This window comes from Arachis hypogaea, chromosome 10 (genome assembly GCF_003086295.3).
Source record: "Arachis hypogaea cultivar Tifrunner chromosome 10, arahy.Tifrunner.gnm2.J5K5, whole genome shotgun sequence".
Lineage (NCBI taxonomy): Eukaryota > Viridiplantae > Streptophyta > Magnoliopsida > Fabales > Fabaceae > Arachis > Arachis hypogaea.
Window position 1 is genome coordinate 95248650 of NC_092045.1, and position 25045 is coordinate 95273694.

Below are 25045 nucleotides of genomic sequence, written 5' to 3' on the forward strand. Positions count from 1 at the left end.
AAAATGAACCATCAGTGTTATATTTTCTTTTAAATATCCACTTACATCCTATAGGCTTTGATCTTGGAAGTAAATCAACCAAGACCCAAGTATTATTTGATAATATTGAGTCTATTTCATCATTTATTACTTCTTTCCAAGAAGCAGAATCCCTTAAAGCTATAGCCTCTTTGAACGTTTGAGAATCACCCTCTATGTTCATCACAATAGAAATTTTGTTTGTCATAAAATTTCTAGTTTCTTCTACCAAAAATGTGATAGCCTGAGAGAAAATAAAATCTGGACCTAAGTCCTTTTCTTTTCTTACTCTCAAGTTCTTCCTTGGTTCAATCAACTCTTTATCGCTTACATGTTTATTATTTTGATTATTTATTTCTTGTTAAATATTGGTATCATTTGGGGAATATTCTGAATTAGAACTTGAATCGTTGATAAATTTATTTTTAATAAATGCTACCTCTCTTGATTCAACAACTACATTAGATATTAAGTCCAATATTCTATATGCTTTAGAATTTTGAGCATATCTTATAAAAGTGCCTTTTATGACTCTGGGCCTTAATTTGGTTCTCTTTTGATCAGAAACTCGATAAAAGGTTAAACACCCCCCACACTTTAAGATAATTCAAATTAGGTTTTCTTCCTTTCCAAATTTCATAAGAAGAAAACTTTCTATGTCTTGATGGTATCCTATTATGGATTTGACATGATGTCAATAATGTTTCACCCCACAAATTGTAAGGCAATTTTGTATTTAATAATATTGAACTAACCATATCCACTAAGGTACAGTTTTTTTTTCCGCAAAACCATTTTGTTGCAGAATATATGGAGCGGAAGATTCATGCACAATACCATGTAATTCACAAAAATGATCAAATTCATTCGAAAAATATTCTCCACCTTGATCACTACGAAGAACTTTTATTTTCTTATCATGCATATTTTCTACTTCCATTTTATATTTTTTAAACATTTCAAAAGCTTCATCTTTATTTCTAAGCAAATACACATAAGTAAATCTAGAACAATCATCAATAAAGGTTATAAAATATCTTTTTCCTCTTCTAGTAATATTGCCATTTAGTTCACAAATATCACTATGAATCAATTCTAGTAAATGTGTATTTCTTTCAACTTTAGAAAAAGGTTTCTTAGTAATTTTGGATTGTATGCAAATATCACATTTTCTATTAAAATTTTTGTTACTAAGATCAATATAGTTATTTTTATGCATATATTCAATTGATTTGTAATTTAAATGTGCTAATCTATTATGCCATAAATTACAAGAATCAACAACATACAAGAAAACATTCACTTTATTAATACTAAGTTTAAACATGCCATCAATACAATATCCTTTTCCTATGAATACATCATTCTTAAGCAATATCACTTTATCGGATTTCATTACAACTTTAAATCCTTCTTACACAAGAGACTAGTAGAAACTAAATTTTTTCTCAAATCTGGAACATGAAGTATATTTATTAAACTTAATTTCTTTCCAGATGTAAAATTCAATTCCACAGTTTCTTGACCACAAATTTTGGTTGAGTTGTCATTCCCCATCAAAACTTCTCTATTGTTCACTTCTTCATATATTTTAAATTGGTTGCGTTAATTGCAAATGTAAACAGTAGCCCTGATAAACCCATATTTTATGATATATATTGTGCTCAATTTAAGTGATTTATTCAATCCTTCACCTACTTATTCATGGAAATTACATAGTTTTGCTTTCCCTTCCTTATTATGTGATATATGTGAAATACATGTTTTCTATGCTTTAAAAGTAATTATTTTAATTACCCTTTATTACCATTCGATGCCGTGATTTGTGTGTTGAGTAGTTGCAGAGCTTCTAAGGTAGGAATAACTTAAAGGATGGAAAGGAAACATACGAAAATGGAAGAAAAGCACAAAATGGAGTTTTTGAAGAAACTGGCAGCGACACGAATGCATGGACGACACGGCCGCATGCCCAGTGCGAAAAGGGAGTGACGCGACCGCATGACCCACGCGGCCGCGCGCCTTAAGCAGAACACAGATGACGCGGACGCATGATCAAATCAAACGCGTGATAAGGAAAACTCCAAATGACGCGACCGCGTGACCCACGCGGACGCGTGACAGACACCACACACAAGAAATTACAGAAAACTCTCCCAGCGGCTTCTGAAGCTTTTTTTGGCCCAGATCCAAGTCCAAGAGGCCCATATTAGAGGTTATGAAGTGGAGGAATGCCTCCATTCAAGGAGTTAGCCAATTATTCACTTTACATAGTTTAGATGTAGTTTTTAGAGAGGGAGGTTCTCTCCTCTCTCTTAGGAATTAGGATTAGGATTAGAATTTATCTTATTGGGATTGTTTCTTCATCACAGGTTCAATGTTCCTTTTATTTACTTTTCCAATTTAATTTATGAATTCCATGTTAAAATTGATTTCCTTATTTAATATAATTTGAGGTATTTCAGACCCATGATTGTTTTCTTTTATTTATATAAATAATTTGGATTTTTCTCCTTTTGGCTTTGGTTAGGTAATTGGTAACACTTGAGTTGTCAAACTCAGCAGTGATTGAAATGGACAGATTCTAATTGATTTAGATCGCTCTAAAGCTAGTCCTCCCACAGGGATTGACTAGGACTTGAGGATCAAGCTAATTAGTCTACTTGACCTTCCTTTGTTCAATAAAAGATAACTAAGTGGGATTAAAACCCAATTCTCATCACACCTGATAAGGGTAACTAGGATAGGAATTCCAATTCTAATACCTTGCCAAGAGTTTATTTTATTATTACTATTTTATTTTTCTTAACATTTAACATACTTGTTCCTTACTTTCAAGACCCCCAATTTACAAGACTCATAACCAATAATAAGAACATACCTCCGTGCAATTCCTTGAGAAGACAACCCGAGGTTTAAATACTTCGGTTATCAATTTCAAAGGGGTTTGTTACTTGTGACAACCAAAATATTTGTAAGAAAGTTGATTGCTTGGTTTAGAAACTATACTTGCAACGAAAATTTATTATAACTTCTAGACCATCAATCTTCAGTTCTTCAAGCCCCAGAATCTAATAACCACTCAAGTGATTTTCTTGTGTTACTATATTGACTTCTATAACCATGCCAATATGCATATTTTGTACTTTTTTTGTAACCATAGCAATTAGATCCTTCTCTTCTATTAAGTTAGTCTTTATGCTTCCTTTTTCAGAAGTCTACATTCTTTGATGTAGTGTCCTTTCTTATGATAATAATAACACTCTCTTTGTCTCTTCTTATCTTGCTTTGAATTTTTAGAGAATTTTTTTTCTTTTTATTGGTGTTGTTTTCACCAATATGATTCACTTTTGAACTTTGAGAACGATACACAGCATCCCATTTTTGAGTTTCCTCCTCTATACGTATATGTCTTAGTAATTTCTCAATTGTGAAGTCCCCACCAAGATGTAAAAGTTTCTTCCTATAACCATCCCAAGATGAAGGTAATTTTGAAATAATTGCTCCAACTTGAAATGATTTAGGAATCACCAATTGTAGATCACAAAGTCTACTTACAAGGATTTGTAATTCATGAATTGGATCCATGACTGGCATAGTATCATTCATAATAAATTCAAAATGTTTCATCATAATAAACTTATCTGTTCATTATCGTTCGATAATGTACTTTTCTTCCAAAGACTTCTAAATCTCCAATGGTAATTGAATTAACATGTAGAGATCATAGAGTCGGTCGGATAAAGGGTTGAGAATATGACCTCGACATACGAAAGTATCTTCATCACGTTTTTTCTTCAATTAAACAATCTTTTCTTTTTCTTCCGGTGTGACATTTTCAGCGGCATCGGTAATTGGTGTAGTCTTTGGGTCAATCACATATGCAAGATTGAAAACCGAAGAAAGGAACATCATCTTATCTTTCCAATGGTTGAAGTTTGTTCCATCAAAGCGATCTAACTTGACAAACTCTTGATTCATGATCTTGAACGTGCTATTTTGATCTTGTGCCATCTTCAAGTAATATCTCTCTAAAAATGTTGGGTATATAAAGATGGTAAGATGACAAAATCTTATATTTGTGTAGTGGTTTCAAGGCACAATTAGATCGCTTTTTTTAGAGAGACATTTGTCCCCACACTTAGTTGCTATAGAGTTGATGACAATACATTTCCAGGATATAATGAAACCAATGAATTTCTTAGTTAGCAATAATAAAAAATTCTGAACTCTCTTGAACAAAGAAAACTCTCAATAGTTAAAATCAAATGTACACATAGCACTTGTTATTATTTTGTTACACAGAGACGGATACATAGGGGGCAAGTGGAGGCTTGGCCCCCCAGATTTAAAAAAAAAGTAGTAGCAGCCTAACCAACCTAAATAAAACATAATAGTTTTTAAAATTATTTAAATCCCTAAAACTAATTCTCTTTCTTCACGTTTCCTATTCTTTCCTAATCCTCTTGTTTCCTCACTCACGAGTCACGCGGCGTCCTCACTGGGTCATGTCACTACCATTACCCAGTCTCTAGTGAAGTTTTCAATTATATTCATATTCATATCAATTAAAGCAAGGCTGCAAGGTATTTATTTTATTTTTCACTTCTTTTATATAAGGTTTAATTATTCTGTTGGTCCCTATAGTTTCGCAAAATTTTCAATTAGGTTCCTATACTTTTTTTTCCTTTGAATTGAGTCCTTGTACTAAATTTTTTTTTTAATTGGGTCCCTTTACTTTTTTTTCCTTTTATTTAGGTCCTTATACCAATTCTTTTTTTTAGTTGGGTCCCTATAAAATTAAGCCAATTACTACTAAGAGGGACTTAATTAAAAAAAGAAATTTAGTGCAGGGACCAAATTAAAAAGAAAAAAAGTATAGAGACCTAATTGAAAATTTTACCAAACTATAGGGACTAACAGAGTAATTAAACTTTTATATAATTACATAAAATTATTAATTAACAAAGTATATTTTTTATATGAAATAATGTAATTTTATTTCTTTGTATTTACATAGACAAATTGTTGACCTAATTTTAAGATTTACTCTCTCTTATTTTTTTATTTTATTTTTTAATAAAATTGATAGTGATTTAGTTAAAAAATTATTATTATTATTAATGTTTAATTAATAAAATATATTTAGACTATGTTTATTCATGTAAGTATATAATTTTATTTGAGTTTTTTTCAGGTAAAAAGAAACTAGAATATTTTATGATGAAAAAGCAAAGTAAAATTGATGCAATTTTTAAGAAAAAAGTTACTGATAATGTTGGAGTTCAAACAAGTCAACCCTCTAATAATCTTATTTCACAAGAAGGTCAAGCAAGTGAGCTCTCTAATCTTACTCAAAATACACATTAACATGAAACCAAAGTTCCAAGATTAGAAAGAGATGTTGATATCTCTTTACTAGAAAGGGATCCAGAAAAGCGACGTCCAATTTGGCAGTATAATGTCAATGAACGTGATAAAATTCGTAGAGTAAATAATAGCTGGGCCATATCAACCAACAAATATTAGCTATCCAACTTCTGGTAATAACAATCACCGTCGATATTTTCAATCTTCTTCATTTAAAAAATTTTCAAGTTGGTTAGAATATTCACTAGAAAAAGATGCTGCTTAATGTTTGCCTTGTTACTTATTTGGTAAACATTATGGTGCTCGCAATGATGGAAAAAATGCATTTTCAGAGTTAGGATTTAGTAATTGGAAGAAAGTAAACAATGGGGGGTAAATTATGCATTTGTATGTCACGAGGGTTCTATTTCTAATTCTCCCCATAATTTATGTGTAAAATCTTGTGATGATTTAATGGCTCAATCTAAACATATAGACAAAATTCTTGATAGGCATAGTGATGAAACTATTGCAAATAACCGTTCAAGGTTTAAATACATCTATTAATGATATTCGATGGCTTGCATTTCAAACATGTGCATTTAGAGGCAATGATGAAAGTCTTGGATCTTTGAATAGGGAAAATTTTATTTACTTAATTAAACTTTTAGCTTCCTGTAATCAGAATATTAATAATGTTGTCTTTGAAAATGCTCCTGAAAATGCTCAATATATATCTCCTGGCAGGGACGAATCTAGGAATTTAACAATGGAGAGGTCGAAAATTAAAATTTTATATAATCAAATATAATGTCATATATTTGATAATAGATATAATTATAATTAATTTTTTAATTAAAAAATTAATAAATACTTGTCAAATAAAAAAATTATTTCAGTCTTTAAAATTTTTTATGATTTTACATATAATAAAATATAAAATTATTTATTTTTAAATATTTTGTTAATTAATTTACTTTTGTAAGTATTTATTTAGAGTAAGTTAAATTTTTATATTTTATATCATTATAAAATATGATATAAAATAATATAAATTAATCTCATTAATAATTTTGTTATGTGAATTTAAAATATATTAAAGTATTTTTATATAATAATAAGGGTAAAAAGTAATATAAAAATAACAAAAAAGAACAACTAAATTACCAATTATAAAAAGAACAATATTATTATAAATAATATTAAAGCATTTTTTATATAATTATAGATGTTAAAATTAATTTAAAAAAATAAATATAAAAAGAATTTTAAATCAAATATAAATATAAATAATATAAATGTATGTAGTAAAATTTAAACTCTAATACATAAAGAATACTAACTCTATTATTATTATTATACTATTAAAATTTATTATATATAATACATCTATTATAACAATATATGAGTTTAAAATTTGTTGGGGGGCTAAGGCCACCACTTGCCTCCTTTAAATCCGTCCCTATCTCCTGGTGTTTTAAAAGATATATTGCATATCTTTGCTAGAAAAGTACGTGCAACAATTCGAGAAAAAATTGGTGATTTTAAATTTTGTATAATTATTGATGAAGCAAGAGATGAGTCAAAGCGAGAACAAATGTCTGTGGTTTTGAAATTTGTAGACAAACATGGGTGTGTTCAAGAAAGATTTTTGATCTTAAACATGTTTCTGATACATATTCTTTGACATTGAAAACAGAAATTTCATCAGTTCTTTCTCGTCATAATCTTGATGTCCAAAATCTTAGGGGACAGGGGTACGATGGAGCTAATAATATGCGTGGTGAATGGAATGGTTTGCAAGCTCTATTTTTGAAAGATTGCCATTTTACTTATTATAATCATTGTCTTGCTCATCGATTCCAATTAGCACTTGTTTCTGCAGTCAAAGTAGTTTGTTATGTTCATCAATTCTTTTCAAAACTTACACTAATTGTGAATGTTGTAACTGTTTCTCCTAAACGTCATGATCAGTTAAGGGTTGCTCAAACAAATAATGTTGCAAACTTAATTGCCAATGATCAAATTGTGACAGGTAGTGGACTTAATCAAATTGGTACTTTGCAAAGAGCTGGAGATACTAGATGGGGGTCTCATTTGAATTCTTTACGTAGTTTGTTATGCATGTTTGATGCTACTTGTGAAGTTCTTGAAAAAAGCACCGAAGAAGGTAATTTCTCCACTCGTGGTGATGCTAGTGCTGCTTATGATGTTATAACATCCTTTGAATTTGTCTTTGTTTTGTATTTGATGAGAAATATTTTGGAAGTTAGTCATGATCTTTGTCAAGCTTTGCAACGAAAAAATCAAGACATATTGAATGCTTTAACTCTTGTTTCTACTACGAATACTTTAATCCAAAGAATGAGAGAATCAAGTTGGGAGCCTTTCATAAAAGAAGTTATATTATTTTGTGAAAAATATAAAGTTGAAGTTTCTAATATGAATGCATTGCATATTCCTAGAAGAGGCCAAACTCACAAAATTGTTGATCAAATTTCAGTGGAGCATCATTACCGTATCAATTTATTTTTTGCTGTAATTGATACACAATTGCAAGAGCTTAATGAAAGATTCAATGATAATATGGTGGAATTGCTTACTTTAAGTTCAACTTTAGATCCCAGAGATAATTATAAGTTCTTCAGTGTTAACGAAGTATGTGAATTAGAAAAACAGTTTTATCCAGGTGACTTTAGTGACCAAGAAAATTTTCACATTAGAATGCAAGCTCAACATTATGAACTTGATGTTCTTAATCATGTTGAATTATAATAATATATGAGTTTAAAATTTGTTGGGGGGCCAAGGCCACCACTTGCCCTCGTTAATCCGTCCCTATCTCCTAGTGTTTAAAAAGATATATTGCATATCGTTGCTAGAAAAGTTAGTGCAACAATTCGAGAAGAAATTGGTGATTTTAAATTTTGTATAATTATTGATGAAGCAAGAGATGAGTCAAAGCGAGAACAAATGTCTGTAGTTTTGAGATTTGTAGACAAACATGGTTGTGTTCAAGAAAGATTTTTTGATCTTAAACATGTTTCTGATACATGTTCTTTGACATTGAAAACAGAAATTTCATCAGTTTTTTTTCGTCATAATCTTGATGTCCAAAATCTTAGGGGACAGGGGTATGATGGAGCTAATAATATGCGTGGTGAATGGAATGGATTGCAAGCTATATTTTTGAAAGATTGCCCTTTTACTTATTATAATCATTGTCTTGTTCATCGATTGCAATTAGCACTTGTTTCTGCAGTCAAAGTAGTTTGTTATGTTCATCAATTCTTTTCAAAACTTACACTAATTGTGAATGTTATAACTGTTTCTCCTAAAGGTCATGATCAGTTAAGGGTTGTTCAAACAAATAATGTTGCAAACTTAATTGTCAATGATCAAATTGTGACAGGTAGTGGACTTAATCAAATTGGTACTTTGCAAAGAGCTGGAGATACTAGATGGGGGTCTCATTTGAATTCTTTACGTAGTTTGTTATGCATGTTTGATGCTACTTGTGAAGTTCTTGAAAAAAGCACCGAAGAAGGTAATTTCTCCACTCGTGGTGATGCTAGTGCTGCTTATGATGCTACCACATCCTTTGAATTTGTCTTTGTTTTGTATTTGATGAGAAATATTTTGGAAGTTAGTCACGATCTTTGTCAAGCTTTGCAACGAAAAAATCAAGACATATTGAATTCTTTAACTCTTGTTTCTACTACGAATACTTTAATCCAAAGAATGAGAGAATCAAGTTGGGAGCCTTTCATAAAAGAAGTTATATTATTTTGTGAAAAATATGAAGTTGAAGTTTCTAATATGAATGCATTGCATATTCCTAGAAGAGGCCAAACTCACAAAATTGTTGATCAAATTTCAGTGGAGCATCATTACCGTGTCAATTTATATTTTGCTGTAATTGATACACAATTGCAAGAGCTTAATGAAAGATTCAATGATAATATGGTGGAATTGCTTACTTTAAGTTCAACTTTAGATCCCAGAGATAATTATAAGTTCTTCAGTGTTAACGAAGTATGTGAATTAGAAAAACAGTTTTATCCAGGTGACTTTAGTGACCAAGAAAATTTTCACATTAGAATGCAAGCTCAACATTATGAACTTGATGTTCTTAATCATGTTGAATTATAACAATATATGAGTTTAAAATTTGTTGGGGGGCCAAGGCCACCACTTGCCCCCGTTAATCCGTCCCTATCTCCTAGTGTTTAAAAAGATATATTGCATATCTTTGCTAGAAAAGTTAGTGCAACAATTCGAGAAGAAATTGGTGATTTTAAATTTTGTATAATTATTGATGAAGCAAGAGATGAGTCAAAGCGAGAACAAATGTCTGTAGTTCTGAGATTTGTAGACAAACATGGTTGTGTTCAAGAAAGATTTTTTGATCTTAAACATGTTTCTGATACATGTTCTTTGACATTGAAAACAGAAATTTCATCAGTTCTTTCTCGTCATAATCTTGATGTCCAAAATCTTGGGAGACAGGGGTACGATGGAGCTAATAATATGCGTGGTGAATGGAATGGATTGCAAGCTATATTTTTGAAAGATTGCCCTTTTACTTATTATAATCATTGTCTTGCTCATCGATTGCAATTAGTACTTGTTTCTGCAGTCAAAGTAGTTTGTTATGTTCATCAATTCTTTTCAAAACTTACACTAATTGTGAATGTTGTAACTGTTTCTCCTAAACGTCATGATCAGTTAAGGGTTGTTCAAACAAATAATGTTGCAAACTTAATTGCCAATGATCAAATTGTGACAGGTAGTGAACTTAATCAAATTGGTACTTTGCAAAGAGCTGGAGATACTAAATGGGGGTCTCATTTGAATTCTTTACGTAGTTTGTTATGCATGTTTGATGCTACTTGTGAATTTCTTGAAAAAAGCACCGAAGAAGGTAATTTCTCCACTCGTGGTGATGCTAGTGCTGCTTATGATGCTATCACATCCTTTGAATTTGTCTTTGTTTTGTATTTGATGAGAAATATTTTGGAAGTTAGTCATGATCTTTGTCAAGATTTGTAACGAAAAAATCAAGACATATTGAATGCTTTAACTCTTGTTTCTATTACGAATACTTTAATCCAAAGAATGAGAGAATCAAGTTGAGAGCCTTTCATAAAAGAAGTTATATTATTTTGTGAAAAATATGAAGTTGAAGTTTCTATTATGAATGCATTGCATATTCCTAGAAGAGGCCGAACTCGTAAAATTGTTGATCAAATTTCAGTGGAGCATCATTACCGTGTTAATTTATTTTTGACTGTAATTGATACACAATTGCAAGAGCTTAATGGAAGATTCAATGATAATATGGTGGAATTGCTTACTTTAAGTTCAACTTTAGATCCCAAAGATAATTATAAGTTCTTCAGTGTCAACGAAGTATGTGAATTAGAAAAACAGTTTTATCCAGGTGACTTTAGTGACCAAGAAAATTTTCACATTAGAATGCAAGCTCAACATTATGAACTTGATGTTCCTAATCATGTTGAATTAACTAACTTGTGCACAATTTCGGAGTTATGTCAAGGATTAACAAAGACAGAAAAGTCTTTAACATATCCTTTGATTGATCATTTGATTCGCTTGGTATTAACTCTCCATGTTTCAACTGCTACAATTGAGAGATCTTTTTCAGCTATGAATATTGTGAAGAATAGACTCAGAAACAAAAAGGAAGATGAATTGCTTGCTATTTGCTAATTGTCTTTTTATTTACGAGAAGAAAATTGCTGAAAGATTTGACACAGATTCTATTATCGATGAATTCTATGATATGAAGAATTAACGTGTACCACTTCGTTAGTAAAAAGTACACATTTTTTGTACTTTAAATATATATTCTCTATCAGTATATTTTTGTAATGCATCTTACATTATAATTTATTTACATATATTTTTTTATATTATATATATTATTGTCCCCCATAATAACATTGATTTGTCCTAGGTGTGGCAACGGGTAGGGTCGGGTAGGGTTTGAAGCCAACCCTAAACCTACCCGTGGGTTGAGATTTTTATATAAATTCAACCCTACCCTACCCGCGGGTTGAGAATATCCTAACCCTAACCCTACCGCTCTCAACTCGCGGGTATCCGACCCTACCCGCGAGTTACAAAAAAGATGCAAAATTATTATATAACTTTGCGATAATTTAAAATAAAACTGATTTTTATGTAAAAAAAAATATTAAATTATCAATTAATGATCTTTTTTTAGTGGCTAAGAATCTTTTACATTTAGTGAGAGGTCTTTGGTTCAACATCCATTTGAAACATATTTTTATATAAATATATAACATATATATATATAGGGTGCGGGTTGGTCGGGTAGAGTTGAGGCTCAACCCGCACCTACCCGACCCGCACGAGAATCTAACCTGCACCCTACTCTACCTGCTGCAGATTGAATTGACAACCCTACCCAATTGAATGGGATCGGATTAGATACCCGCTGATAGAGTACATGTTGCCACCTCTAATCTGTCCCTCTGTATATATATACTGCATGTATTAGAATCAAAAATCACGTAACTTATGAACCGATGTAACCTTTGGTTATTCATTGAATAGTTACATAATGAATAGAAGTGACTTTTGATTATTCCTTAAATAGGAACAAAGTATCATTAACATACACTAACAAACATTTAAAAAATATATATATGACTGTTAGAGAAAGAATTAAACTATAAACGATAATTATTCAATTATTTATATTTAATATTAATATATTAATTTGTAAATACTCTTTAATTTATTTATTAAAAAAATCCCAGATAAAGAGGAGTGTGTCCGACAATTCTTTAACCAAATTCTTATTTCTCTCGAAAAATAAGACTTTTTCGGTTCTGTTAAAAATTAAATAAGTTGCAGAAATATTATAAATAAGAATAAAATGACACTAATTTCATAATCGGAATATTCTTAAACTACATGTATACAATAACTAAATTTTTTATTTATTTTATAACTATTATCGATTCAACAGACACAATTCAATCATTTTTTTACTGTTTTAAGATATTAATTTTTGTATTTTTATTTTAAAAATAGAAATTTGATCAAATAATTTAAATATTAAGAATAAAAATCTAAAAACAAAAATAAAAATTTTATAAATTATTTAATTTTTAAAATGTATAAAATTTATAAATTTAAATTAAATAAGATATTAAACAAATTTATTATGTTGTTATTATGTATAACAAAATCAAAATAAATATTTAAAAATATTTGCAAATTAATTATTTATAAAAGTTATTAAGTTTATTTATTTATTTTTAATAGTATTTAATTTAAAACAGAGATAAAAGAATTTATATTCAAAACATTTTTTATTTTCATACATAATTCTAATTAAAAAATATTTTATTTTATTTTTAATTTTTTAAATTATCTTTAATTTTATTTTTTTATTATTAATTTATATTTTTATTATATCCACTCACTATATCAAACACTATTCTTTCTCTTACTATTATTTTCTATACACATACTAGTTACTGTCTCATTGTCATTATTATATTATTTTGTTCTCCTTTCTTGTTTTTTTCCTCCTTCCACCTTCTCTTCACCCGATCGTAATTAATTATCACCATGTATTATTATCGCAATTTTTAATCTTATCTATCACTTTGATTTATAATCATCTATTCTGTTAACTTTTATGAGTTATTGAAGTTTTGCTAAAAGAATTAAAATATGAAATATTTAAAAAGTTTGCCCAAATGATCAAAATTTAATGTCAGTAATCCTTAAAAGCAATATCAAAATATGTTATTTTCAACTAAAATAATAAAAAAGTACATAATTGTAAGTTTTTTAACTAATAATTATAAACTTAGGTCGCAATTTAAGCCATTGCTATTCACATTTGACTGCTACTATATAAATTTTAAATTTATTTTTTTATGCACATTAATTAAACTATACTTTATTATTTTATTTTACATGTTTTAAAATAATACCATCGTATTATAAGAAAGAAATTAATTTTTATAATTTAATGTGAATTTTTTTATTATTTTATTTGTAATTTGAATATTATCCATAAAAAATAATTATTTAAAGTAAAACATTATATAAAAAGAGACAAAAAATTTTTAGATTTATCGTTCTGGTTTGCTTCTTAATCCTCACTAAATATACTCAAATTTAATAGTTTTAATTGTCATAATTTTTTGTAATTAGTTAAAAAGTTTCAACTTTTTTTCTCTCTCTATCTCTCTTAATAATTTTGAACAAACTTAATTTTGTTATTAAATAATTTTTTAAGTTCAAAGTATTTTTAACTTACTATATAATAAGTATCTTTTAAATTATCTAATGCATAAAAATCACATTTTTTTATTTATTTTAAAAGATAAAAATTAAAGTTAAATAATATTAGTTTTTTTTAAGCACAAAAATAAATATAAATGCAGAGAAATTCCATGAAAAGATAATATTAAATTTCATGTTCTTATATATGAGAATATTACCATTTATTATATTATATATTATCTTTGTACCACATAATAAAAGGTGAAAATTTATATCTTTCTTCTATTACTTTTTTTTCCTGTCTAAATTAGTTTGTATAATATCAACTTATTTCTATTATTTATGCAATATTTTTTCTTCTGGTTATCCATTAATAAATGTTGAATTAATGATTCTGTTTATTATATTTCAATTAGACTCAATAAATTACCAAACTTCAAACCTATTCTCTTAAACTACTTCTTGATCGTATAGCTGGAATAATTTAAACAGGAGATCTTTAGACCCTAAACTTTTGAAAGTAAAACAAAAATAAAATAAAATAAATTAGAAAATCTAATAAAATAAAACAGTGTAAAAAATAGAATATATATAAGAAAAACAATAAATTAAAACTTACATGGCCCACGAAATAGAAAAATAAAGAAGAGAAAATAATAATGAAGATTGAAATAATGAAAAATATATAACACAGTTTTTATATTGCCACATTTAAATGCTATATGTCAATCTAATAATCAATAAAAAATAATATTATCCAATGTAAAATAAATTAAAAATAAAAAAGAGATTAACAAAATTGTTCCAAACCCGGCCCCAAGTCCTTCCTCGGAACGGTCAACGAACCTAGATACCCAGAATTGGACCATCCATACGGCTCAAAACGGATCAATAACTTTCAATATCATGGTCTAACATTCAAAATCAAATACCCCCCTTATCTTAGCTAGATAAGATAAGATAACTACCACTGGCTATATAAAGGGGAGCCAGAAGCCCCTCAGATACGTCACTCATTCCACACGCCTTATACCTCTTAGATCCATTTTTACTTGAGCGTCGGAGTGTCTTTGCAGATACCCACCCCATTGCTCCAGTTAGATAATCCAACGACCGCTTCGACTCGCAAGTTCCCGATACATCTCACAACCCGTACCAGAGACCTCTAGTACATTGGCGCCGACTGTGAGGAACTGCCAAGTCGTGGCAGCATGACGGAGAAGCTCGAGGAGCAATCCTCAAGCCGCCACCACAACTCAAACCCACGAAGCCCAATGCCCGACCTTTGAGATAGCGTTCCCTCACCCACAAGAGGATAACCAGCGCTGTGCACCGCCAGCCAACCCCCGATCGGCAGCAACCGAGGAGAATGATCGGCAGCCAGGTAATACTCGAGCACCTGACGGTCTGGGAGAGAAAGCCATCCAGATAATCCAAGAACTTTGCCTCAAAGTGTAAAACCTTGAAGGCCGACTCATGTCCAAGGAGCGATACCACCTGGAATACACAAGCCAAGCAACCTCTAGAACCCGATCCCATTGTAAGACCAGGAACGACAAATCACCCGAACGACGACACAAAAAACGACGAGACGAGGACGATCAACAACAATGTTGGGATGCCAAGCGAACATGAAACGAGCACATGATAATGGGAGCCACCTCATTTACGGAGAAAATCTTGAAAGGCAAACTCCCAAAAGGTTTTGACAAACCCACGGACATGAAGTACGACGACACCAAAGATCCCCGGTAACACCTAATGGCCTTCGAGGCTAGGATGAATCTGGAAGGAGCCACCAATACGGTCTGATGCAGGGCCTTTCTGGTAACCTTAGCCACCCCTGCAATCAAATGGTTCAACGCCCTCCCGAACAGCTCCAGAGCCAGTTTCGATGATGTCTCCAGGAAGATGGCCCAGTTCACCGCCAGGATCATCAAAGCAAAGTACCCAATTAGCTTACTCAAAATCACCCAAAGACAAGACAAATTCATGGGGAAATACCTCGACAGGTTCAACGATGAGTGCCTAACAGTCGACACACTCACATACTCGGTCGCTAGTCTTTGTCTGACCAATGGCCTAATGAATGAAGACTTCCGAAAGTACCTCACCACCAAGTTAGTCTAGACCATGTACAAAATCTAAAACATCACGAGAGAATACATAAATGACGAAGAGGTAAGGCAAGTCGTGGCCGCCAATAAACGGCAGCACGGTACATGGCACCTCGTAGCAACTCACCACCTAAAGATAACCCAAAAGAACACTTCAAATCCATTGCCCCCAACCGACCACTTAGGATAAGGAAGTTCATGAACTACATCTCCTACCCATCCCATCACAGAAATCTATCACTAAATAGTGAAACGATGCATCCTTCCAAAGGCACGACCACTGAAGGAATGAACATGCGGCAACAAGAGCCTATACTGTGATTACCACTGAGGATACGAACATAAAATACAAGACCGTTTTGACCTAAAGAACACTTTCGAACAAGCTATCCGAGATGGCAAACTACCCGAGTTCGCCAAGATCATCTGAGAATCTAGGCAACCTGAAAGAGAAAGATCACCAGAACAAGAAGGACGTAACCCGAGGGCGATACGACAGACATCCCCAAGAAAGTCTGAAAACCGACGCCACCATAATAGTTAATGTCATCACTGGAAAAGACGTGCCGGAAAGGTCAAATTCAGTACTAAAAAAGAAGCTCAAAGTCCTAGCAGTAAAAAATCAAGTACTAACCTCGTCAGTTCCAGCGGTGATCATGTTCTCCCCTGATGACTGCCAGCATGACACCTGTAACAACCCAACTTCTAATCCGTCATAACCAAGGCTAGCAGCTAGGCGCTACTATTTAGCTTAATATAGATACTTTAGACCATATATTAAGTGTATACATATGAGTATGTAGCACTAGTCGAGAATCGTGTATCTCTTCCCTGGTCTCAAAAGAGCTAGAGTACAGATTCACCATCATCTGGTCAATCCATGCCTCTGAGCTAAACTCGGTTGAAGGTGCAGAACTGGAGCTTTCTGGAACCCTTGGCCCGTCAAATCCTGGCTCGACTACAGGAGATGGTGGTAGAGCGTCGGGCATAGGTACATCAGGAACCACTTGATCCTCTTCAGGGTTGAACCATGGTAGATGCTCGGGTATGTCTATGATCGGAGACTCCGATACTAGATCTGCCATGTTCATAGGGTATGGCAGAAAAGGATACTACAGGGTATGGCAGAAAAGGATACTAGCCTCTGTCGGGGTGAAGCTCGGATAGCAGTGTACCATAAGGCATGTCAAGGTCAAACTCCTGGCTGAGCAGAGGGTGAGAGAAAGGACGGTCAGGAAGATAGTAGGTACGTGTATGCAAACTATCCCAAAACACCGCGCTCCCCATCGCGAGGTCCACGTAGCAGCCGTACGCTGGGTACTCAAAGAAGATCACGTCGGTCCCCATCTGCGGACATGAAAAAATGGGAGTGAGAACCTAAGGTTCCCAATAAGTACTATACGAAAAACCTAAGACGGTCCGCAGCCTAAGTCTAATCGTTTATAAGGTCACAACAATAATCAATCATACAAACAGATGCAATCATAAGTATATAACAGTATAACAGTCACATATACAAGTAAGAAGATATAAGTAAGAAAATGCAGCAACCAAATATGATGCATTTCTGGTCCTATGCAGGTCAAGAGATCATGCCTCGGTTGGCTACCCACAGCCTGATGTTAGTCGACCCAAGTCCGAATATGACTACTCCACTGGGTCGGTTGCACACCGATTTCCAAAATACAGTCGCGGCACTAATTAAGAATGGCCCAAAAATACAAGGTGCTCCTAGTGAGTAACAATCCATATGGCGGGGCACCCCACATTCATATAGTCTCTGACCAGGCGGGATGGAAGTCCGCTTTGCCAAGTACTTCTTAGCACTTTGTGGTTTACAGTTTCTTCTTCCGCGGCACATCTCAATAAAATTTATTTATAAGGGATTTCTGTTTCCTTATCTTATAAAAACTTGTGCTCGATTCTTTCTTAAAATATCTAAACTATGTTACATTTTATCTTTTTGCCTCTTTTATTTGACTTCTCTTTTTACCATTTTTATTAGGTTTTTAATGATGTTTTTACCCATAATGTTATTATTTCACCATTGTATCTTCATATTTTTTCTAGTAGACATTTTCTCCTTCATTAAGTGAATTAATCATTTTTTATTTAACATTTTGTCTAAAATTACTAATATGCCTCTAAATACTTTAGTTTTACCGTTTAACCTTATTTAGCATCAGAATCTTACTAGATTAATCCTAATAGTTGTCTCTGATCAAAATTACTCCTAATATTTTTATTAAATGTCAATTTTCACCACAAGGGACCTAAAACCAATTTACCCTTTATTACTTTATTTACTTATTCTAGTTACCGCTTTTTACCATTTTACTTCTAACTTTGACTAAAACTTTTATTTAGACTCAACACTTTATTGTAGTTATAATCTCGACCCAACTAATTTATATAATTACTATTTTACCCCTAATGATACTAAATTCAGAATTTTATTTATTTTTCATTTAGATATAAAAAAGGTGTTTCACCAATCACATGGTTCTTCAAAGTCATATTTGTACGAATATAATATTCTTTTAAATACAATTTACACCATGATGGATGATATTTGAAGAAGTTATATATTTCATTAGTTGGTTGATTATTGAGATGTATAAATGTTATTGCAGTTGGTGCCACTTAAAATTGTCCAGATTCAACCAGCTTAACTATTGAGCAGCAGTAGTAGCCACTCTTCACCATTAAGGTCAAGCTTAGACTACATGAATGGTTTCTATTATTTCATTGGTGACTTTAATGCCAATGCAAACCTAAAGGAGAAAAAAAGGAGTGCTGAAGTGAACCAGAAGTGTGCAAAATTTGCAACTTGGATTTCAAACTGCCAACTCATAAACATGAGGGCAAAATGATCAAAGTTTACTTGGCGTGAAGCAATATGAGATGGGAGAGAAAGGGTCTTTGAGTGATTGGGGCTTTGTAATGATGAATGGCGTATTCTTTTTCCTGAAGCTTACATAACCTGCCTTCCTAAAACCCAATCCAACCACTGCCTGTTGCTTGTTCGATTGGAAGGGGACTCGATTGATAATAGAAATCACTCATACATATTTGAGACTTTTTGAATGTAGCATAGCAATTTTGGTTGGGTTATGATAGAAAGCTAGAAAGGTAACGAGACTTATTTCACTAAGATGAATAATCTGAAGCAAAAACTTAACACCTGAAATAGCCGAATAGGGATGTGTTTAGAGGTATATTCAAAAAGAAAAGACAACTTTTGACAAATTGGGGGATATAAAAATGTACCTATTAAGAAACAGAATATTAGATAAATTGAAAAAAGTTTACAAGAATAATTAGACAACATTTTGGACCAAAAAAAAGGCTCTAGCTCCAAAAATCTAGAGCTGAATGAATTATGGATGATGATAGAAACACTAAATACTATCATATCAAGACTCTTATTAGAAGAAGGAGGAACAAGGTACTTTGTTTGAGAAATGAAGATGGACAATGGGCGGAAGAACAAGACCAATTAGAAAATATGGCCATCAATTTCTACAAAAATCTGTTCATTGAAGAGAAGGCTGATATAGAGAAAATTGTGTGCTCAAAATCCTACCTAGCTACCAATGGTGTACAACATGAATGACCAAGCCAACAGATTTTCGAATGAAGAAGAAATTAAAAGAGACATCTTTAATATTGGAAGCCTTAAATCCCAAGTGGAGATGGAATCCCTAATATATTTTACCACTATAATTGAAAAATAACTGACAAAGAAGTGGAGTAAGTGATCTCTAATATTTGGACAAGGCATGAAGGATGAGGATGTTAAATGAAACTTTGTTGGTGTTAATTTTAGAAATAGACAAACTAAAATTTATAAACCAATTTAGACCTATCTCTCTTTGCAATGTCATCTACAAATGCATCACACAGATTTTGGTTGAATGATTGAAGTCTTTTTTCACTGATCGAATCTTTCTCTTTGAATCCAGCTTCGTAGCGGGGAGGAACATACATGACAACATAATAATTGTAAAAGAGATGATTCATTCTCTGAAAAAGATAAAGGACAAAAGTGATTTCATGTCAGTGAAAATTGATATTGTTAAAACATGCAACAAATTGAGTTAGAAATTTATTTGAAATTCCCTCCCACATGAGCAACAATATCACACACTGTTTCTCATTCCCAAAAAAATTTTCGTAATTTAGAATGGCCAGTAAATTGAAATCTTTTCTCCTTCTAAAGAAATTAGACAAAAAGACCCGCTCTCTTTGTATGTTTGGAGTGATGGCTGGTTGAAAACGGGTTTGAGGCTAAAAAACATAGCATCTCCATGCTGAGATCTCAGTAACTATGTTAAGGAAGATAGGACTTAGGATTTAAAAAACTCAACTATCTTCTCCCGAACTCAATGGTAAACAACCTCGTACAGAGGACGGAAAGGATAAATTGTATTGGAAACCTAATCCAAAAAAGGTGAGTTTAATTCAAATAGTAAGGAGGAACAGGTTGGGAAAAAAATTTAGAACTGGAAAGGCATACAACGCATTAAATTTTTTGGTCTTTGCACTGTTTGTGATGGGGAGATAAAACCCCCCTTTATGCTATTCAAGACTATCCTAGAGCTTTTAAACTCTGGATACGAGCTCTAAACCCTAAGCAATCAATCTCTTCTTCAGCTTTGAGATTTGAAAAAACAACATGATAAGAAGTAAAAGGATGTTTATATGACTACAAGATGGAGCATTTGAAAATACATTTGAACAATAACCCTTTCAACTCAAGTCAAAGAAACCAAAATCAAAAGAATTATGAGAAAAATTAGTGAAGCCAGGAGCCCTACCTTTCAAAATAGACCTAACAACTCAACGCTGACAGCATCTCGAGGGACAATCCTAGATCAGCCAGTAGAGCGAAAGTGCTTCGAAACGATATTCATGGTTGGATTTATGGATTTTCGAGCAAGATGGATGGCCATATGGCATGGGGTGCAAGCGATCATGGATGGCAATATGGCATAGGGAAGAAGAATCACAAAACTGATAGTAGAGTCTCATTCTAAAGTGGCCATTGACCAGTACCCCCCCTAACCTGAGTTTGAAATTATTTGCTCATACTAGTGGGTTTTTTTTTCTGTTATAATAGTTTTGTCCTTTTTTTTGGCCTTCGGGCCTCATGTGTAATAGAAAAATAAGTGTAATTACTCAAATTAATTCTTAAAAATTTTAAAATTAGACACTTTAGTTTCTCAGATTTCAAAATATATAAAACAATCTCAAAAGTTTACTTTTGTTGGATAATACCGTCTCTCTTCATTAATAACTAGTCTCTCTTCATTAATAACTAAACAATGACGGCTAAGATGAAGGGAGGATTAATTTGCACATGTGACCATTAAGTATCCGCGTGTTTGAGCCAAACAAATTAGTCCCCACAAAGTACAAAATAGTTTTCAAAAAATTTAAAAAATCTCAAAATAATCCTTGAATATTTTAAAATTTTCAAAATCCTCCCTTTAAATATTTTTAATCTTTTTCAAAATAAATTTGAAAAAATATTTCTAAATTAAAAAAAATATTTTTTGGACATAATTACTAACTGTGATAACACAAATAACTTCAACTACAAGCCTATTTTGTACATTATGATAATTAGTGAATTCCAAAACTTTCTAAAAAACTTAACAGAATATTTGGATTTGCTAAGATATTTTTTCTTCAAATATTGTAAAGTATTAAAAGCTCCACATTGAGATTTTGTAAATAATCCACATTGACCTTGTAATTAACAAAAACTTACAAATTTGACTTCAGGAATGACTTTATTTACGTTGTGCGCAAATTTTAAAGTGTTGTCTTCATTTATACAAATATTCCTATTTGCTTATATAGAAAACTTTATGCTAAATGAGAGTTCTCTTATTTTTTTTTTCAAATAATACTAACTCATTTTCTTTTTCATCGTTAAAGAATGATCAAAGAATATCATAATTACAAATTAAATTAAATTAATATCTTGTATGATCAAAAATAAATATGGGGTTATTTATTTTAAATTATAATTTTTTTTGAAAAATAGTACCTTTTAAAATTAATTTATAATTTATTTTAAGAATATATAAAAAAAGTTTGTATATATCAAATTTGAGATAAATAATCAAAAATTTTAGAAATTAAAATTTATTAATTTAAAAATAATTATACATAGATAATTCGAAAGAAGTATTTTAGAATTTTTAAATTTTTATAGGGCTATGTTAAAATTATTTTTAAATTTTGGAGACTTTCTTCATTTTAAGGACTAATTTGTTTTGATCGACACTTAATTGTTACATTTGTAAATTAACGAGTAATCACTATTAGTAATTAACAAAAAAAATTATATTGTCTAATAAAAAAAATTATATTATCTAATAAAAAAATATTAATAATTATTTTATGTATTTTAAATTTTAAAAAGCTAAAATATTCAATTTTAAAAATGATAAGATTTAATTTGGATAGTTACTCCAGAAAAAAACAATCCTTTAAATATACCTCCACCGTCCGTTGCTTGTGAGTTGTGAGCAGTAATTTATTTTGAACGTTGTCGGTGGAGCCAGGAGTGTCATTCACGTTTCATTTTTCCTATTTTGCTTTAGTTTGTACTTTTTAGCCTCAGAAAACATAAATCCTCAATTAATTAATGAAACGAATGCTATGCAACTCTGATTCTCTTAACTATGCCATCATCTTGGAAATAATGTTTTATTGATGATCTAGGGATACATAATTTCCCCGTTTTACACGTGAAACTTCATTTTCATGGACGTGACAATCCAACTTCTGCTCTTGGATCGATTGTTTAAAATTTAATCATAAGCATATCATTATGTTCATGTATTAATATTAATTTTCTGCGCTTTCGGATTATTTCCTGCAGTTTCTGACTTCACTAATGTTGTTATTTGTTCATACAAATGAAAATTTGATACGTAATGAAAATTGTTGGCGCTTTTTTGGTGTCCTAAAAATTAAGGCAAATTACTCAATTAAGTCAAGGGTGGATTTATTTAAAAAAATTCAGCAAACTAAATTCTGGTTCATGAATCAATTAGTGTACATTTATATGTAATTTGAATCAGGTTCATTCTAACTCTATTCACACATAATTCGAATCAAATTTATTCCAATTTTATATACAAATGCAAACACACACTAATTCGAATAAGCCTGATTCGAATTACACCCACAGTACACTCACACACACGCTGCACATAGTAATTCGAATCGGCCAGATTCGAATGACTCATAATTTAATTCTGTCCATTTTTTATTAAAAATTTAATAATTGATCAAAAAAATTAATAATTTAAAAATTAAAAAAATGTATATTTTATTTCATACATTAAAAAAGCTAATAAAATATTTAATTACGAAACTTCTTTAAAATATTAATGAGTTATCCATTCGAATTTCATACAATATTCTTTTGCACATTTTTAATAGCTCATGAATATTTTTTATACATTTTTTTAATAAATTTATTTAAATTATACCACAAAAAAATATTTTATTCTATACAAAATAATTTTAAAAAATGGCTTAAAAGATGTTAGGAGTACTATAAAAATTTGTAATGTCCTAATGACTTAGAACATTAAAGAAATACTCTACATAGTCAATAATAATTTAGAAATTAAAAAAAAATATAGTTATGACTAGTATTTACCTAAATTACTATAACATTAAAAACTTTTATAATACTCCTAACATTTTCAACCCATTTTTCTAAATTATTTTGCATAAAAAACGGCTTAGAATGGCTTAAAATGGATTAAAATGCCCTTTATTTTAGGCAAAACAATTTTTAAAAAATGGCTTAAAAAATGTTAGGATTACTATAAAAGTTTGTAATGTTCTAGTAATTTAGGTAAATACGGGTCATAACTATGTTTTTTTTTTAATTTTTAAATTATTATTGACTATGTAGAGTATTTTTTTAATGTCTTAGGTCATTAAGACATTACAAATTTTTATAGTACTCATAGCATTTTTTAAGCCATTTTTTTAAAATTATTTTGTATAGACTAAAATATTTTTTTGTGGTATAATTTAAATAAATTTATTTAAAAATTTTATAAAAAAATATTCATGTGCTATTAAAAATGCGCAAAAGAGTATCGTATAAAATTCGAATTGATAGCTCATTAATATTTTAAAAAAGTCTCGTAATTAAATATTTTGTAAGCTTTTTTTAATGCATGAAATAAAATATATATTTTTTAATTTTTAAATTATTAATTTTTTTAATCAATTATTAACTTTTTTAATAAAAAATGGACAGAATTAAAATCATGAGTAATTCGAATCTGGCCAATTCGAATTACTATGTGCAGTGTGTGAGTATAATTCAAATCACCCTAATTCAAATTACTGTGGGTATAATTCGAATCAGATTGATTCGGATTAGTGTGTGTGCGCGTTTATGTATAATTCGAATCAATAGGGGTGTCCATGGATCGGATCGTATCTGCAGATCCGCGGTAAATATCCGCATCCGATCCGAAAATTGCGAATACGATCCGATTTGCAAATTGATCGGATCGCGGATATCTGCTCTATATCCGCGTATCCGATCCGCAGATCCGTACAATAATATATATATGTTTGGTATTATATTTACTTGTTTGTATATTTTAGTTAGTAATTATTATTCATATATTGTATTATTTTATTTTGTTATTTAGAAAGAGTTTGATTAAAAATATTTTAGGAATAAATAAGTTTAAAAGTATGAAAGAAATATTTTTATTGAATTTTTTTACATTGAAATGTGATTAAAAAGAGGAGGTTTAATTATGCGGATATATCCGATATCGGATCCGATCCGATCCGCAAATTTGCGGATCGGATCGAAATCGGATCCGGCACTAAAAAGTGCGGATATCATATCCGATCCGATCCGACGGAAATTGTGCGGATCGGATCGAATTTTCAGCCATATCCGATCCGATCCGATCCGCGGACACCCATTCGAATCAACATGATTCGAATTATGTGTGAATAGAGTTCGAATGAACCTGATTCGAACTACATATAAACCTACATTGATTGATTCATGAATCAGAATTTCGTTTGGCAGATTTCTATAAATAAATTCACCCGTTGACTTAATTGAGTGTTTTGCCCTAAAAATTACTTATTTTTACTAATGTAATGATATATAATCATAAAAGTAGTCACCAACAAAAACAAAAATCATAAAAGTTAAAAGTTAAATTCTAAGATCACGCGCCAACTATTATTATTCA

General features: G+C 30.9%; 1 long non-coding RNA gene across 1 annotated transcript; it reads right to left on the bottom strand.

The window, feature by feature from the left end:
- Positions 1 to 19413: 19413 nt before the first annotated feature.
- Positions 19414 to 20886, bottom strand: LOC112715991 (uncharacterized). Its single transcript, XR_003160123.2, has 2 exons — positions 20597 to 20886; positions 19414 to 19802 (listed from the first exon to the last, which is right to left on the bottom strand). It is a non-coding gene; the product is annotated as an uncharacterized lncRNA (long non-coding RNA).
- Positions 20887 to 25045: the final 4159 nt, after the last annotated feature.